Source organism: Chiroxiphia lanceolata, unplaced genomic scaffold, assembly GCF_009829145.1.
Source record: "Chiroxiphia lanceolata isolate bChiLan1 unplaced genomic scaffold, bChiLan1.pri scaffold_53_arrow_ctg1, whole genome shotgun sequence".
NCBI lineage: Eukaryota > Metazoa > Chordata > Aves > Passeriformes > Pipridae > Chiroxiphia > Chiroxiphia lanceolata.
The window spans coordinates 69,315-86,952 of NW_022476526.1; positions in this window are offsets into that span (position 1 = coordinate 69,315).

Sequence of the window (17,638 nt, forward strand, 5' to 3'; positions counted from 1 at the left end):
AGAAGAAGCCAGAAAGCTACTATGGGACAGAAAATGACTGTGTTAGTATCCCATACTGTATCTGCAGTGCTAGAACAGAAAGGGAACCATTGGCTGTCACCTTCTCGGTTCCTGAAGTATCAGGCAATCCTAGCTGAATCAGATGATGTTACCATTCAGGTGACTAACACTGTCAACCCAGCTTCATTCCTAGAAGGAAAAGCCCCAGCAGAACCTGTTGTACACGACTGCTTGGAGACCATTGAAGCAGTGTACTCCAGTCGCCCAGACCTCAAAGAAGAACCCCTCCAGGATGCAGACGGACTGGTTCTCGGATGGTAGCAGTTTCGTGAAACAAGGCACAAGGATGGCTGGTTATGCAGTAACTACAACAGAACAGGTAATCGAATCAACCCCTTACCTGCAGGAACCTCAGCTCAGAAAGCAGAACTGATAGCTCTTACCTGAGCTCTTGAACTAGCAAAGGGAAAGCGAATCAACATTTGGACTGACTCTAAATATGCCTTGCTGTTGTACATGCCCACGGAGCGATCTGGAAAGAAAGAGGATTGTTGACCACACAAGGAAAAGCTGTAAACATGCTGAGGAGATCCTGCGATTGCTAGAAGCCGTCCAACTCCCATCACAGGTGGCTATAATGCATTGCAGGGGACACCTGAAAGGCAACACGTTCCAGAGATAGGAAACAGAAAAACCGATGCAGAAGCCAATTGGCTGCTGCAAGAGGTACTGAACAACCAATAGCAGCTCTAGTCCCAGAAGGATTAGACACAGATCAACAGGTAGAGTATCAGGAAACAGATCATCAGTGGATACATAAAACGGAGGTAAGCTGCTACAAAATGGATGGGGACAATTAAAGACAGGCCAATTAGCATTACCAGAAAAATTAATATGGCAATTTGTGAAAACAGAACATGATAAAACTCATTGGGGTGTGGATCCACTCTATCAACACTTAAAAACTAGAGTAGCAGGACCAAATTTGTTCACCACAATAAAGCAAGTCACGTCTCAATGTGAACTCTGCCTGAAAAACAACCCAAACACTAAACTTAAAATTAATTTAGGAGCAATAAAAAGAGGAAGCTTTCCTGGTGAGATTTGGCAAATTGATTTTTCTGAACTTCCAAGAAAAGGGGGGTATCGTTATTTATTAGTTTTGACTGATACATTTTCTGGTTGGCCAGAAACGTTCCCATGCAGAACAAATAAGTCAAGGGAAGTAGTTAAAGTCCTGTTAAATGAAATTATACCAAGATTTGGAGTACCTAAGAGTATCTCTTCAGATAGGGGCTCACATTTTGTGCAGAGGTAGTACAAGCAATAAGTAAAGCTTTGAAATTGATTGGCAATTGCACACACCCCTACAGACCCCAAGCAAGTGGACAAGTAGAGAAAATGAATCATCTCATTAACAACAAATTGCTAAAATATGTCAAGAGACAAATTTACATTGGTATCAGCTTTACCTATTGCTTTAATCAGATTAGGGGTCAAGCCAAGATCAAAGAGAAATTGAGCCCATTTGAGATCTTATTCGGCAGACCTACATGATGCAAACAGTGAACAGTGAAGCTGTAGATCAAATTGGTAATCACTATGTGTATGATTATGTTATGGCTGTTGGGAAACAATTACAGAAAAATGCTACAGTAGTGCTGGAACATCAACCCAAGCAGCCTGATTGTAAGTTACATCCATTCAAACCTGGTGATTGGGTATATGTTAGAAATCTTTCAGGAGATTCCACTACGAGAGAAGTGGAATGGACCCTTCCAGGTGTTGATGACCACCTTCACAGCGATCCGGGTGAAAGAGAAACCCACGTGGATCCACTACTCTCGAGTCAAGAGGGTTCCGGAGGAAACATGGACCTCGGGAGAAGAATCATCTACTGTCAAGCCTCCTCAGTGCTGATCTTTGGACTGATAAGTATAGTGGTGTTTGATCAAATTCTTGCCCAAGAGTCATTATGGTCCCAAGCCTATAACAAGAGTTCTGGTCTACAATTCTTCATAGACCCAGAACTCCCCCTTCTTCCAAACAAGCTGAATGAGTATAACCCATCTGTCCTAGTCCTTCAAGGACCAAGAGTACTAGATAACTGGAACCACACTGCTAGTTCTTACACTACAAGTACTTTAATAGGAAAAATTGGAGAACAAACCCGAATTGGATGTAGAGTATATAAACCACCGACACGGATTGATTGGTCACCCAAAACTGAGGTTACTGTACGAGATACAGTGCGAGAAAAACTCACCTACCCGTATGATTTTGGGAGTGCAATTAGTGGACATGCATGTGATTCTGATCAGTGTTGGCATGCCTTTATTCTAAACAAATCAGTTTCTGGATTATGTATGTGGTTACTTGACGAAGGAAACATAACTAGGAGATTTATAATTAATGCTTCGTCAAGTATCCCGACCACCAAACCCCCTACCACTACTACTACCATCACCACTACAACCACCACCACCACGATTCCTCCTCCAACCTGTGGTAACATTCACAATTTGACTTTTGCTGGACCATATGTGATCAGGTACTCAAATGAGCAAAAGCTGTTGTTAGATCCCACATACTCATTGAAAAGAGTTCGAATAAATCTCCAAGTGAACATATCAAGTATACAAAAGGATTGTCAACCTCATATACAACTAGCCCTTAAAGGCTGGCATGCATGGATGGAGGCCAGATCCCCTCATACCAGGATTCAGAGGGATGTAACTGGGTGATTCGGTACAGGATTAGGTGTATTAAACACCATAGATCAAGAAGTACTAGTGAATAAACTGAGTGCTGTCACATCAGATCTAGGAAAACTTAAAGTCCCTTTAAGATCATCTTTACTCACTCTGGCAGAAACACAATCATTGGCAGTTAAATTGTTAACATTAGTAGCTAATCACACTGCAAAGGATTTCACCAAAATCGTTGACTATGCTGGTGCCATCCATAAAAGATTTGCGCTTGTAATACAATGTCTCCAAACTCAACAGTGGGTACAGTCTGTAGCTGCAGGAATACTAAGAGAAGGAACTTCAGGAATATTACCACAAGAAGTAAGGGAAGTAATAGCTAGGAATAGTTCCACTACACAATTTGAGAAAGATTACCAAGCGTGGTGGCAATTAGTGAATTTCACTTACAACCCTCAACATGAACAAATTGAAGCTTATGTACTCACTATCAGTGCAGCTAAAGAAAAGACCATCTTTCCTATCCTGACATTAGGAGCCATACATCAGAATGTAATTGTCAAACCAATAGACCATAATGTCTGGGCAAGCTACGATCACACCAAGAAAAAGTGGCAATCGGTCAGTACTGAGGCATGTACTCCTAAAGGACAATTCGGGTATATCTGTGAAAATGCTGTGGTAGAAAATGAAGATTTATGCTTAGATGCTGAGAATAGTTTGTGTACCTTTGAGATGTTTCCCCATGCTAAGGCCCAATCACAAGTCTATTACGTAGGAAATGGATGTGCATGTGTTAGGACCCTTTGTGCTAATTTTACTATAGATGCTTGTCATGAAATCACGAATGGTACTAATTTTTGTGTATGTAATTTTACTCGAATCACAGGTTGCGACTTTGATTATACTGTTCCAGTGACTACTAGACAATTGATTGAAGCTGATTATATAATGTATCATGATGTGCCAAATTGCAGATAGGAATGAACATTAATCTTTTCAAGGCAATGCTTAAACATCCTGATATAGAAGAACTGGTCCAAGAAGTGAACAGAACGACTAAACGAATGCTCTGGCAAGTGGAACACGACACTGAGAATATAAAAACTGTTTTAACCAAGTGGAAAAAGTGGGAAAACACCACTGGTGGGACATCTTCACTGGATACTCCCCTACGGCATCACAAGTGTTCCACTATTTGATACATCCAATATTAGTAATCGGAGCTGGCATGATTATACTGGAGCCAGGGCCTTTTCGAGCTTCAGTGAGCGGGTCAAGAACAATGGAAAGGAAGAAAGGTCAAGCTGAGGAAGAGGAGTTAAAGCCCCCTGCCCCATGGAGGAAGATGGGAACGACCCCTCGAAATGGGGTGCCAAGAGAAGCACCGCCCCAAGCTCCACCTATTCTCCGCCTATTTTTAATATGTATTGATAGATGTTGTAATGGTTTGAATATGCATTTAATCACATCTAAAATTGTATAAAAGTGCTGATTTTCTGAAGAGCCGGTGAGCAAGTTTGTCCAGCGCGAGCTGGCTTGCTCCCAGCGCTGCAAATAAATACCTTTGCTGCTCAAAAGATCAAAGTCTCTGAGCAGTTTCTTAGACCGATTTTTCGGATTCAATTGCTGTAACCACTCCCATAGGGCGTTAGCCACCATCCAGGAGTCAGTGTAGAGATACAGCACAGGCCACTTCTCTCGTTTGGCAATCTTTAGGGCTAGTTGGATGGTTTTCACTTCTGCAAACTGGCTTGACTTGCCCTCTCCTTCAGTGGCTTCAACGATCCGTTGTGTGGGACTCCACACAGCAGTTTCCACCTCCAACGGTTTCCTACCACATGGCAAGATCCATCAGTAAATAGGGTGTCCCCTCTTTTGTTTTCTGGGAACTTGTTATATGGTGGTGCTTCTTGGGCATGAGTCATCTCTTCGGGCAGTGCTCCAAACTCCCCGCCTTCTCGACAGTCCATAATCTCTTCCAAGATTCCCAGGAAATTGGGTTTTCCCATTCGGGCTCATTGTGTGATCAAAGCTACCCACTTACTCCATGTAGCACTGGTTGCATGATGTGTTGAGGGGATGTTCCCTTTGAACATTCAGTGCAGCACAGGCAAACATGGTGCCAAGAGGAAACGTGCTTCTCTTCCAACAACTTCTGAGGCAGTTCGAACCCCCTCAGAGGCTGCTAATATCTCCTTTTCAGTTGGCATGTAGCGGGCTTCTGATCCTCAATAACCCCAGCTCCAAAACCCTAATGGTCGACCCTGGGTTTCTTCTGGTGTTCTCTGCCAGAGGCTCCAGGTGAGACCAGGCTCCCCAGCTGCCGTGTAGAGGATATTTTGCACAGTTGGTCCTGTTCAAACAGGCCCCAGAGCTACTGCATGGGCTGTCTCCTGTTTGATCTGCTCAAAGGCCTGTTGTTGCTCAAGGCCCCACTCAAAATGGTTCTTCCAGGTCACTCAACAGAGAGGGCTCACAAGCTGACTCTAACCTGGAACGTGCGTCCTCCAGAAGCCCACAAGGCCTAGGAAAGCTTGTGTTTCCTTCTTGTTAGCCAGTGGAGACATAGATGCTATTTGTTTACTGATACAGGGGGTTAGGCCCAGAAGAGTTAACTACGACATTTGGGCCTGCAAACAAGTTACCAACATCTAAACCGATCTGTACCCGTTCTGTTCTACTTACTGGACCAAAAGCTTAAGAGAATAGTACAAGAACATGTAATAGGCCTAGAGGCAATAAATTAGAAATACAGCAGGATCAGGTAGACATTTGAATAGGAGAAATAGGCCTGGAGCCAGGGCCTTTTCCGAGCTTCAGTGAGCGGGTCAAGAACAATGGAAAGGAAGAAAGGTCAGCTGAGAAAGATGAGTTGAAGCCCCCAGACCCACCAAAATTGAGGGCCAAGAGAAGCACCGCCCCAAGCCCCGCCTGAGCTCCACCTATACTCCGCCTATTATTAATATGCATAGATAGATGTTGCAATCACTTGAATATGCATTTAATCACATCTGAAGATTGTATAAAAATGCTGATTTTGTGTGAAGCCTTTGAGCAAGTTGTCCAGCGCGAGCTGGCTTGCTCCCAACGTTGAATAAACAAATACCTTGCTGCTTAAAGATAAAAAAAGTCTCTGAGCAGTTTCTGGGACCAATTTTTTGGATTCATTACTACATCCATGGGCACGTGACGGGGTCCATCCTGCCATTTTATTCCCAAGAACTGAATCTCCTGTGCAGGTCCCTTTATCTTGCTTTGTTTTATGGCAAGATCAGCTTTGAGAAGAACTTGGACTACTTCCCTCCCTTTCTCAAAGACTTCTTCTGCTATTTTGCCCCATACAATGATATCATCAATATATTGCAGCTGTACTGGACCTCCCCCCTGTTCCAGTACAGTCTGGATCAGTCCATGGCAGGTGGTTGGGCTCTGCTTCCACCCCTGGGGCAGTCGATTCCAGGTATACCGGACACCCCTCCAGGTAAAGGCAAACTGTGGCCTGCACTCTGTTGCCAGAGGAATGGAGAAAAATGCATTGGTGATATCAGTTGTGGCACCACTCGGCTGCCTTTGACTCCAGCTCATATTGAAGTTCCAACATGTCCGGCACAGCAGCACTCAAGAGGCGGCGTGACTTCACTGTCAGCCTCCACTCCCCATTAGACTTCCGCACTGGCCATATGGGGCTGTTAAAGGGTGAGCGGGTCCTGATGATTACTCCCTGTTTCTCCAGTCGACAAATTAGTTCATGGATGGGAATTATGGAGTCTCGGCCGGTGCCATATTGCCCTCGGTGCACTGTTCTGGTGGCAATGGGCACTCGTTGGTCTTCAACTTGCAACAATCCCACAACGGAAGGATCTTCTGAGAGGTCAGGCAGGGTAGATAATTGTTTGAATTTCTCTGTAGCCACAGTAGCTACACCAAAAGCCCATCGACACCCTTGGGATCTTTGAAGTATCCCCGCCTGAGGTAATCAATGTCAAGGATACAAGGGGCCTCTGGGCCAGTCACAACGGGGTGCTTTTCTCACTTGTCCCCTGTTAACTCACTTCAACCTCCGACACTGATAATTCCTGGCATCCCCCTGTCACTCTAGAGATCCAGATGGGTTCTGCACTTCTGTGCCTCAATGGCATCAGTGTGCACTGTGTACCCGTATCTACCTCTGTGGATCCCATGTGCCAGGCCATCGAATCCACATAGTTGAGTAAACCCAATCATCCCTTTCCTCCTCCTGGCCAAAGGCAGGGACCCTCTATTCCTGTTCCTGGTCAGAGTATTCACCGTCTGACCTTGCAATGCCAGACCAGAGGTCCCCTCACCAGGATCAAAGGAATTGATCTCAGTCCTTTTACGCCTGAGAGGTTGCTATTTCTTTCTTGGGTCTCTGCAGCAACTACACGGACAGCTTTCCTGGGGGACCCCTTCTTAACAGTTCTCTTCCCTCTTAATTCACGTGCTCGGGCTTCCAGCTTAGAGGTGGGTTAACCATCTCACTTCTTCATGTGTTCCTCCTGGTCATGTAGAAAGAACCAGAGTTCACCACGTGGCCTGCGCCTGGGGCTTCCTTTCCCTCTGCCTGCGGCAGGAGGGGACCGATCTCTTGGGCTGCCCCTGAGAGCTGAGGTGCTGGCCCATGGGAATGAGGAAGTGCCCAGAGTTTCTTCTACATTTCAAAGCCAGGAGGACATCAACTCTACAGTTTCTGGATCCACCTTTGGGTAATATGTTACCAGGCTGTTAGAAAATGATGCAGGGACACTTTGAACCACCTTCCTCCACATGGCCATCGTGCAACGAACATCCTCTGGGTCTTGGGGGTGTCATCCCTTCTTAGGTTACTATAGATGGTTTCCAGCACTGCTAATTCTCTCAAGTACTGGATACCTTCATCTGCAGTGGCCCCACTTTCTTGGGGAGCTCATTAGATCTTCCTTGAATGGATACCTTTCCCTCACGCTTGAGAGGAGCCATCTCCAAAGACTGTAAATTGCTCTCTCCTTTCCAATTCCTCTTTCAATTTTGCCATCTCTGGCAAGGGATCCCAGCTGTTGGGCTTCATGACCTTCCAGTTGTTGACTATCAGCCCTGTTGTCCCAGCAGCGAAGCAGCCAGGTAGGAATCCGTTCACTGGATTGGCAGCAGTAATCTTTCCGTAAGTCCCAGAGTTCTGATGAGGTCAGGGACCAGGTAACCTCGGTTTCCTGTTTGATTTGTCTGACTTCCTTTGTTGAAGGACCAGCTTTTTTATCTGCCCCCTCCCCTCCTTCTGCTCCTTCTACTTCTTCTCCTTCTTCCTCTTCCTCCCTTTCTAAACCCTGATATGGACCTGTAGCTTGCCTTATCCATTTCTTCTTTTTCACTACTGGGGCAATGACTGTAGTTGTTGTGGTTAGAGTCCCTACCCCAACCATAGTGTCCTCCGTTGCAGTTTGGGTCCCTGCCTCCACTACAGTCTTCTGAGAGTATTGAACTGTGGCTCCATAAGCACAGGCCAGGCCCCAGCACAGAGCAAGAAGCTGCTGGTTTTGATTGGAGTAGGCAAGGCACCCTTCCTTCAGGTGACGTGTCAGTTTGCTAGGGTTGAATACCTGTTCAGGTGTGAAGTCCCAGGTAACGGGAGGTGTCAAACACCCTAGGAACCTGCCCAAATCCTTCCACACACTCTGCCACCCAGGAACTGGGCACCTCAAGGCACATCCCAATATATCATCACCTAAAGTTTGTTTTCTTCTACACCAGGATAACACCAGGTTCCAAGAACTCCATAATGTGCTGACAGTATTAGTTAGTAACAGTAACATTAATAAACAGCTCACATAAGGAGTAGCAAGGAGCGCGGGAGACTTCATTATAAAGCCATTTATATCAACATCAGGGAGAGGGGGAAGGGTGTATTCCTCCATCGTTCCCAGACAGCTCCCCAGAAGACAACTCCCCAAGCGTAACAAGGCCATTGGTGTAAAAGCAAAGCACAGAGTCATTGTTTATATTAGTATGTTCCCAAAACTTAGCAAAATACATAGATAAGCAGTGCAGCCAGCAGACTCCATGTCCCGCACTGGAGCTTGCTATTCAATAGCTACTATTACTATAGCATGCAATATATATATATATATAACTGTCTTTATCAGGCTCCATGTTGGGCACCAAAAAGACTGTGGTGGGTTGACCTCGGCTGGATTCCAGGTGGCCACCCAGCTGCTCTATCACTCCCCTTCCCAGTTGGACAGCGGAGAGAGTGAGGTGGAAAAACCAACTCGTGGGTTGCCGGGAGCCATTCAGGAACAGGGAGGATAGGTTGTGACATCACAAAAGGTCCCATTAATGGGGCTACACGGTGGGGGTCGTGCCAGACAGCTTCTATTCAATTTGGCTGTAGACCCTCTGCTGTGCAAGCTGGAAGAGTGTGGAAAAGGGTACCAATAGGGAGGAAGCACCGTAAGAGCAACGGCCTTTGCTGATGACCTGGTATTATTAAGTGGATCCTGGGAAGGCATGACAAACAACATCAAAATCCCAGAGATCTTCTGCAAACTTACTGGTCTCAGGACACAGGGAGAAAAGTGCCAGGGCTTCTACATCAAGCCAACTAAGGATTCGTACACCATCAGCGACTGTCCAGCACGGACTCTTAACTGCGCACCCCTCAATGGGATTGAATCCGGTAGTTCTGAGAAATATCTGGGCCGGCAGATTGACCCCTGAACTGATATAGATACACTGGAACTACCTGCAAAATTAAGAGATTGGTCACAATGGATCAATAAGGCACCGCTAAAACCATTACAAAAAATTGACATCTTCGAAACTTATCCCATCCCCACACTAACCTACTTGGGCATCACACTGATGTGAAAGCAGGGTACCTCGAGTCCCCTGACCTACAGATACAATCGACTGTCGAGGAATGGTTGCGTTTGCCACTGAGCACATGTCACACCATCCTATATTAAAGCACAAAGGGTGAGGGTTTGGGTATCACCGTGTTGAGAGGATTGATCCCAAGTGCACAAGCCCAAAGACAGCATAGACTGGTTCAGTCTTTCAATGAAACAGTCAAACCAATTCTGAAAATAGAACAAATCAAACAAGCATATGAAAAGCTATGGATAAAAGCTGGAGGAGACAAAGAAAAGAAGCCAACAATACTGGAACCCAAACCAGTAATGGAACGATCCAATTATGGTGAGGAGAAAATAACATCAGAATGGGAGGTACCCATTCTGAAGATCAGCTCTCTGAAAGCCTGAAACTGGAGGACACCAGAATTTGCAAAATGGACCAAGCTGGTATCCCAGGGCCTGGGCATTACCAGCTTTGAAAGGGGCGGGGCCAGCAACTTTGGGATCAAGAACTACAGAGGCATCACCCACACGAAACCTATAACAGCACTGCAATTGAGAGCCAACGTTTACCCCACAAGAGAGTTTCTGGCAAGGGGTAAACAAGCAAGGTACATCAAATCCTGCAGACACTGCCAGGCTGAGAATGAAACGTGGTCCCATATCATCGGGAATTGCCCAGCCTTGCAGGATGCAAGACTTAAAAGGCACAACTATATCTGTGACATGTTATCAAAGGAAGCTAAAGAGAAAAACTGGGCGGTGTTTCAGGAACCACATATAAGAGATAACAAGAAGTTACATAAATGGGACCTCATATTTGTGAAGGACAACCAAGCATATGTGGTGGATGTCACTGTGATACTGACACATCTTTGGAAGAGGTTGCAATGGAAAAACTAGGGAAATACCAACGTCTTTACTAACAAATTCAGGATCTGACAAATGCAGCAGACATTGTATTTATGGGCTTTCCCCTTGGAGCACAGGGGAAATGGTACCATAGAAATGAGGAACTTTTGAGGGACCTGTGTTTCTCCAGATGGAGGAAAGAGAAGACAGCCCAGACCCTGGCCTCCAGAGCACTCCTCACCTCTGTAGATACTGTACAATGTTTGTGAGCAAAGCACATACTGTTGTATCCTCTTAGTTCACAACAAAGTTTCACAGGACTAAAAGCAAACGCTGTGAATGCAAGGCCAGTTAAACCTGGCGTGGATACTATGTGGGGATGACAATGGAATCAGATCATGATGTGTCACATACCACCAATCTGGGACAAAATTCTATCAATCTTGACCAAGGTGGACAGGCCACCTTTGCTTAATCCAGAAAAGGAGCACACATAAATTATATGTGCTTGATAAATAGCCAAATGCCTCGTCATCTAATTAGTGACACGCATGAATGGATGAATGAGATTCCCACTGTCCCTACCTAATATCAATCAAAACCGCAGCCAAGGGAACTGGCTTGGCTGAATCACTGGGGAAAGAAGACCCTGTTGAGCTTGACTCTGGTGCTCTGAAGAGACATGAGAGGTGTAGAATAAGGGGGAGGCCGGGCACAGGCTACTCTGATGGTTTTGTCACTTACCCAGTGAGGCAGGGGGCGAGCCCCAAGGGGGGCTCTCACTTCTGGCACCAAGCACCTGGGGTCCAGGGACCAGGCACCAACGGGCGTTCACATGGGAAGCCACTGGTTGCCTTTGCTTCCCTCGGCAGGGATACGCAGGGATGGGGCTGGGCTGCGATGGTGGAACCCACCGTCACAGGGGCTGGCAGTGGCAGGCAGCCCCTCGCTGATCAGTGGAGGGGTTCCGGTTGCTCCCATCTCCCACCACGTGGTAAACCTGGTGGCCCTCGAGCCAGGGACCCGGCCGTGGCCCTTGGCCCCAACAGGCAAGACGAGCGACCGGCACTCCGAGCAGGGGGAGCGCTCCCGGCTCTCTAAACCCTGCTGTGCCCCTGCCCCGGCTCCCGCCTTCGTTTCAGCGCCACTGCCTCACTCCCTCGCTCCCTCGCCCTGCTGCGAGTCCTGCTCGCCCGCGCCGGGGGGGGGGGGGGGAATCCCACAACACCAAAAAGACTCCCAGCGACGCAACCCAAAACGTGCTTGGCAAAGGGACACCGCCCGGCCCCCGCCAGCAGCACCCCCGCTCCGTCCCCAGCCTCACCTCTGCTCCAGGTTCCGCGCCCAGCGCCGAACGCCTTCGCCTCCCCCCGCGCCGCCTCCTCCTCGCCCCGGCGCTGCCGCTGCCGCCGCCCCGGGGCGCGGGGACCGCCTTGGCCGCCCCGCTCCGGCAACGGCCGCTGTGAGGGGGGAGGGCGGGGCGGCCCCGACCCGTGCGCGGGGCCTGAAAGGCGGCGGGGGAGGAGAGGGAGAGCGCGAGAGGGGGCTGTGTCTGCGGAGCTGTGCCCAAAGCTTGAAGAGCTTTTTATTTTGGACGGCCGAGAACACTGCAGGAAAGCTGGCCAAGAAAGCCAAAACAGAAACCTGTTTTGGTGCTTTTATAGCAACACCTTTCGCATGAGCGACAAACTCCGAAAGGCTGTGTGCTCCCCTGGGCGTTATGACCTGCCTGACCCCGCGGGGGGCCCCAGGCACCTCTGTGAGGATTTTATCACTTGGAGCAAGGGGGTTACCTCTGCGCAGCAGATAAAGAAAACATCACAGCACCCTGCAAGAGAAAGTTGTTTCTTCTGACTTGCGGAAACAAACCCCAAAACTCACAGAGAATATTGAAGCAGGTATGTTTATTCAGGCGCCGGCTGCATAGGGGATATCTCCGCCCAATATGCACGCCTACTCCCTTTGTTCGGCCCTTTTTATGTGATACAATGTTACATATGCATTAGATGTGTTACATATGCATTAGCTGTGTCAGCAAATTCTTGAAAATTGGGAGAGGAAATCATTAACATATACCACACCTCCAATTCTGCCTCAGAACGCCCCTTGGGGGTCTTCATTTGGGGGGGTCTTTTGCATGAAGTAAGCAGTCTTCATCTGCTTGAACTCTTCAGCTTTGCTAAGAATTGCTGAGCTGGCACTGTCCAGTTACCTCAAAACTGGTATCGTCTCTAGGAACCTTTCTTTATCAGCCTTCAAGGTCCCTCTTCTTAAGCCTCAAAGCCCCTTATCGAAACCCCAAGGTTTTCTGCTCCTGCTAGAGTTCTCATTATAAAGTCAACTATATCCTGTCTGTGAGTTAACACAAGCAAGCAAGGCCTATTCTAATTTAACAGTATTATATCTAAAACTAACTCTAATAAGTATCTAAGGCCACAATCTTTTATCACCATTCTATATTTTGATCACCCCTTATCACTTCCCATGTTAAAGCTTTTCCCTGGCAGCAAGAGTTTCCTTGAGTGGCCATTAAGGTTTTCTCTCCTCAGTATTTCTTCAGAAGGTTTTCTACACCTCCACTCTGTGGGTGTGTCTGTGTCTGTGTGTCTGTCTGTCTGTCTGTGTGTCTGCGTCTGTGGGTCGCAGGGACGAGGGGGGCCCGGCCTTTGCAGGATGGCAGCTCCATGTCTGGAGAGATTTATTTAATTGAAAAACTGAAAAGTAAAAAGCAAACCAAAATGCAGTGCTGGAAAAGGGAAACAAACAACAACCTCCCCCCCCAATATGTTAAGTACACCCACCCCCCCACCACCAACACAAAAAAAAAATACCTCCCCTGACACCACTATGCCACCAGTACAGGCCAGTATGGGGCTAGCACAGACCAGTATGGAGCAGTCTGGTACCAGTATGCACAACTATGGTACCAGTATGGGCCAATATGGACCCACAGGAGCATCAGTACAGCACCAGTATGGACCAGGACAGGCACCAGTGACTCCAGGATGGCCTCAGAATGGCCACCAGGTCTCCCAGTGCTCCCAGTATGGGCATCAGGGCTTCCAACACAGGAGTCTCCAGTTCTCCCAGTATGGAGTTGTGGGAGCCCAAACGCAGCTTTCAGCAAAAGAAAACAAGGCTGACAAAAACCTCGTGATCTGAAGGAGCTGGACCCTTCTCACAAGACCTGTTAAAGTTCTACCTTATGGATTAAGCCTGGCTCCAGCAGAAATCAGAAAGGACTCTTGAGATGATTGTATCAGACCATGTCTAAACCCCTTTAATCCCTTTCCCCCTATGTAATCTTGGTTGAGGGAAATATTTAACCCATTGGGCAACGGTAGTAAAAACTTGTGTAATTCCCTAAATTAACATAGCTCGTCCTCTTCATTAATATGTCCAGCCCCAGATGCCTTTAAAATAGTGTTCTCGTGTTCAATAAATTATTCCAGTTCCCCCATACTGGGATCGTGTCTAGCTTTTATTTTTCAGACCGCCACTTGGGGTCACCAGTGCTCCCAATATGAGCACCAGTACTCCCAGTGCTCCCAGTATGGACACCAGAATTACCAGTGCTCCCAGTATGGGATCACCTGTAGGGAACTGAGATTACATGAGCCTGGGAGAAACTTAAGGGGAACTTGGCAAGATAAAAGCGGACGTGGTGAGATGTATCCTCGCGTGTGGGAAATTGTTTGGGAGTATTTTTCTCATGGACAGTGAATGCTTGACTAAAAAGTAGATATAGAGAAAAGTTACTAACAGGAATTTACTGCTGATGTAACGGGGTGTGTAAACTGTGAAAGAACTGTAATAAACGATTTGATTACACCGCATGGGGTCCGTGCCCGAGTATGTCATTCGGGTGAGTGAATCCCAGCGCATCCAGTACTTTCAGAATGGGGTCAGCAGTACTCCCAGTGCTCCCAGTATGGGGTCACGAATGCTTCCAGTACAGGCACAAGGGTTCCCAGTATGGGCTCCAGTCACAGGGGCTCTTGGGGGTCTCCTGGCTTCCCAGCCCGTCCCCCACTCTGGCAATGGGTGTTTCCAGCCCCTCCCCCATCCCCAAAGGGGCTCCAGCCCCTCTCCCTCCTCAGAAATGGATCTCAACCTCTCCCCCACCCTCCAATAGGGGTCCCAGTGACCCCCAACTATTTCCCACTCCTCAAGTGCCCCCCAAGTCTCTCTCAGCACCCCAAGTCCCTCCCTGCCCCCCAAGTATCCCCCAGCCCCATCAGGGATGCTCTAATCCGTTTGGCATTTCCAGAGCCTCCACTGGACTCATTCCAGGAGCTCCGGGACTCTGTTGGTGTGAGGAGCCCAGACCTGGACGCAGTACTCCAGATGTCCCTCCCCAGGGCTGAGCAGAGGGGCAGGATCCCATCCCTGACCTGCTGGCAAAGCTCTTCCTGATGCATCCAAAACTCTCATTGGCCCCCCCTTGGTCCCCGGGACACACTCTTGTCCGGGACAGCTCATTGCCCACCCAGACTCCCAAGTCCTTCTCCACAGAGCTCCTCTCCAGCAGGTCCCCCCCAGCCCGGACTGGGATTGTTCCTCCCCCGGTGCAGGACCTGCACTTGCCCTTGTGCAATTCCAGACGGTTCCTCTGTGCCCATCTCTCCAACCTGTCAAAGTCCTTCTGGGATATCGGACGCTCCTCCCAGCTCTGTGTCAGCAGCAAAGTTGCTGAGGAGGCATCAACCCCTCCTGCACCCATTGATGGACAAGTGACACCACACTGGTTCCAGTATAGAACCCTGGGGGACACCACTGGTGACGGGTCCCAACCGGACCCTGTGCTGCTGATCCCGACCCTCTGGGATCTGCCCTTCCGCCAGCTCCCAACCCACCTCACTGTCCACTCATCCAGCCCAGCAGGATGTTGGGAGAGACAGTGTCCAAAGCCTGGCTGAAGTTCAGGGGGACGATATCCACTGCTCTCCCCTCCATCCATCATTGTTGTGTCATTGTCAAGGGCAATCAGGTTGGTCAAACATGATTTCCTTTTAGCCAATCCATGCTGACCACTTCTGATCACCTTCTTGTCCTCTTGGGTAGAGATGGCCTCCATCAGAAGGTCCATGGTGTCATGGTTTGAGATAGCCCAAATTCCAATTCCCTAGCTCCATCCCCCTCCCACATCTCAACCCAATGTGAGATGGGTTTTTTCCAGACAAAACACAACCAGACTCAGAATGGGGAAAGGGAATATATTACAATGACTATACAAATAAATACTACAATACATTATACACACGACTACAACTATCTCTACCATGACATAAGTATTTACAATGGATCAGATCTCTTCTCCCCTCCAAATAAAAGTCCAGGAGGGAAAGAAGGACAGATCCCTTCCAGTCTCTCAGGGCAGCAGCTTCTTCAGAGTAGCAGTCACTAAGCAGCAGCATCTTCTAAGGCAGCAGGCTCTCTCTGTCTCTTCTGTTTCTTGTAGCAGCTGATAGCTGGATCTCTACCAGCACACACGAGGGGGGTATCCCCCTCGACCACTCGTCTCTCCAAACGAGTGGTCTTCCGTGGGCTTCGTCACCCCAGACAAGGTCGTATCACTACGTCATATCACGAAGCACAGGGGGTCTTCGTGACGGTCTGGTATCTTCAGGAGATTCAAGCTCCTTGCAGGGCCTCTGTGCCCTGTCTCAGGCTGCGAGCTTCTTTGTAGCTTGCAGCAAGGGAGGGCCCTCAAGGCCAACCTCCTACACCGTCCTGGCTGAGCTCTCAGGACGACCGAGCTTCTCAGCTCCTCTCTGCAGTGCATGTTGCACTTCAAGGCTCTTTCAAGTAAGAGTCTATCAACTTCCTCCTTCCAGGAGGTCTCAAAGGAGTTTTGGGGGGTCTGGTATCAGTTCTTACCCCCAAGAACTCTGTAGAACTCAGCTGCTGACTCTCCTTCCCTCAGGTCTCCTTCCAGGAGTCCCTTCTCTGGTGCTGCATGTCTTTGTTGCTTCTTCGGTTCAGTTCTGGCTGCTGCTTTCTCCGGCCACTGCCACGGCCACTGCCCACGATGGAGAAAACATCTCCCAGCATAACTATAGGCACCTAGCCCAGCATTATGCTGTTCCAGGTCCCCACAGGCTCCAGCTGGGGCTGGGGGGCCAAAGCCCCCCCCTGTGGGGCTCAGAGCTCCTTCCTCGTGGCTCACAACATGGCCACCTTCTTCTAACCTCAAACTACAACTCCTCTCTTCCGGTCTGGTTGTGATATGTTTACATTTTTTGCAGGAGCGCTCATTGGACAGAAATTCAAAACTTCCAGGGGTTTCCACCCCTTGGGGTCTACCACTTTTCTTATCCTCTGGGGGAAAACAAAGTCCAAACCACTACACATGGTCATAACCTTGCTCACTGTCCTGCTGCCTCTTTGTTCAAGACTGAACTCCACAATCTTGTGGTCACTGCAGCCAAGGCTGCCCCCAACCTTCACATCTCCAACAAGGCCTTCCCTGTTGGTCAGTGTGAAGTGCAGCAGCAGCATTCCTTGTGGGATCCTCCACTCCCTGTGAAAGGAAGTGGTCATCAGTGCTTTGTAGGAACCTCCTGGACTGGTTGCGCTTTGCTGTGTTGTTTCTCCAGCTGATGTCAGGGCAGTGAAAGTGCCCCACAAGAACCAGGACCTGTGACTTTGAGGCTGCTTCCAGCTGCCTGCAGAAGGCCTCATACACTTCCTCCCCTTGATCCGGTGGGATGTAGCAAACACCCACATCAATGTCACCCGGACCACGCTGCCCTGTAATCCTGACCCACAAGGTCTCACTCACTCACCATCCTCACCAAGACAGAGCTCGGCACATTCCAAGTGTTGCCTCACATCCAGGCAATTCTACCATGGCCCCTTCCTGCTCTGTCTCTCCCAAGCAGTGTGGGGCCCTCCATGACAACATTCCAGTCATGGCAGCCCTGGCACAGAGTCCATCCCGTCCCCAGCACGGATCCAGTCACCTTCCCCGGCATCTGTCACCTGGAAGGGCCCAGGCACCCGGGGGCGCCAAGGGGGGGTGAGCAGGGAGCTGAAAGCAGCTGGATACCCTGTGGGGACAACCCCTCATCCTGACACAAACCATCCTCCAAGAACCCCCAAAGCCAGATTCCCCCATGTCCTGGTGCCCCTCCCATCGCAGAGCTTTCCCTCTGGAACACCCCAGAGCGCACCCAAGCCCCAGACCAGCATGTCTGTCCACAATTGTCCCTGCTCCCACTCAAG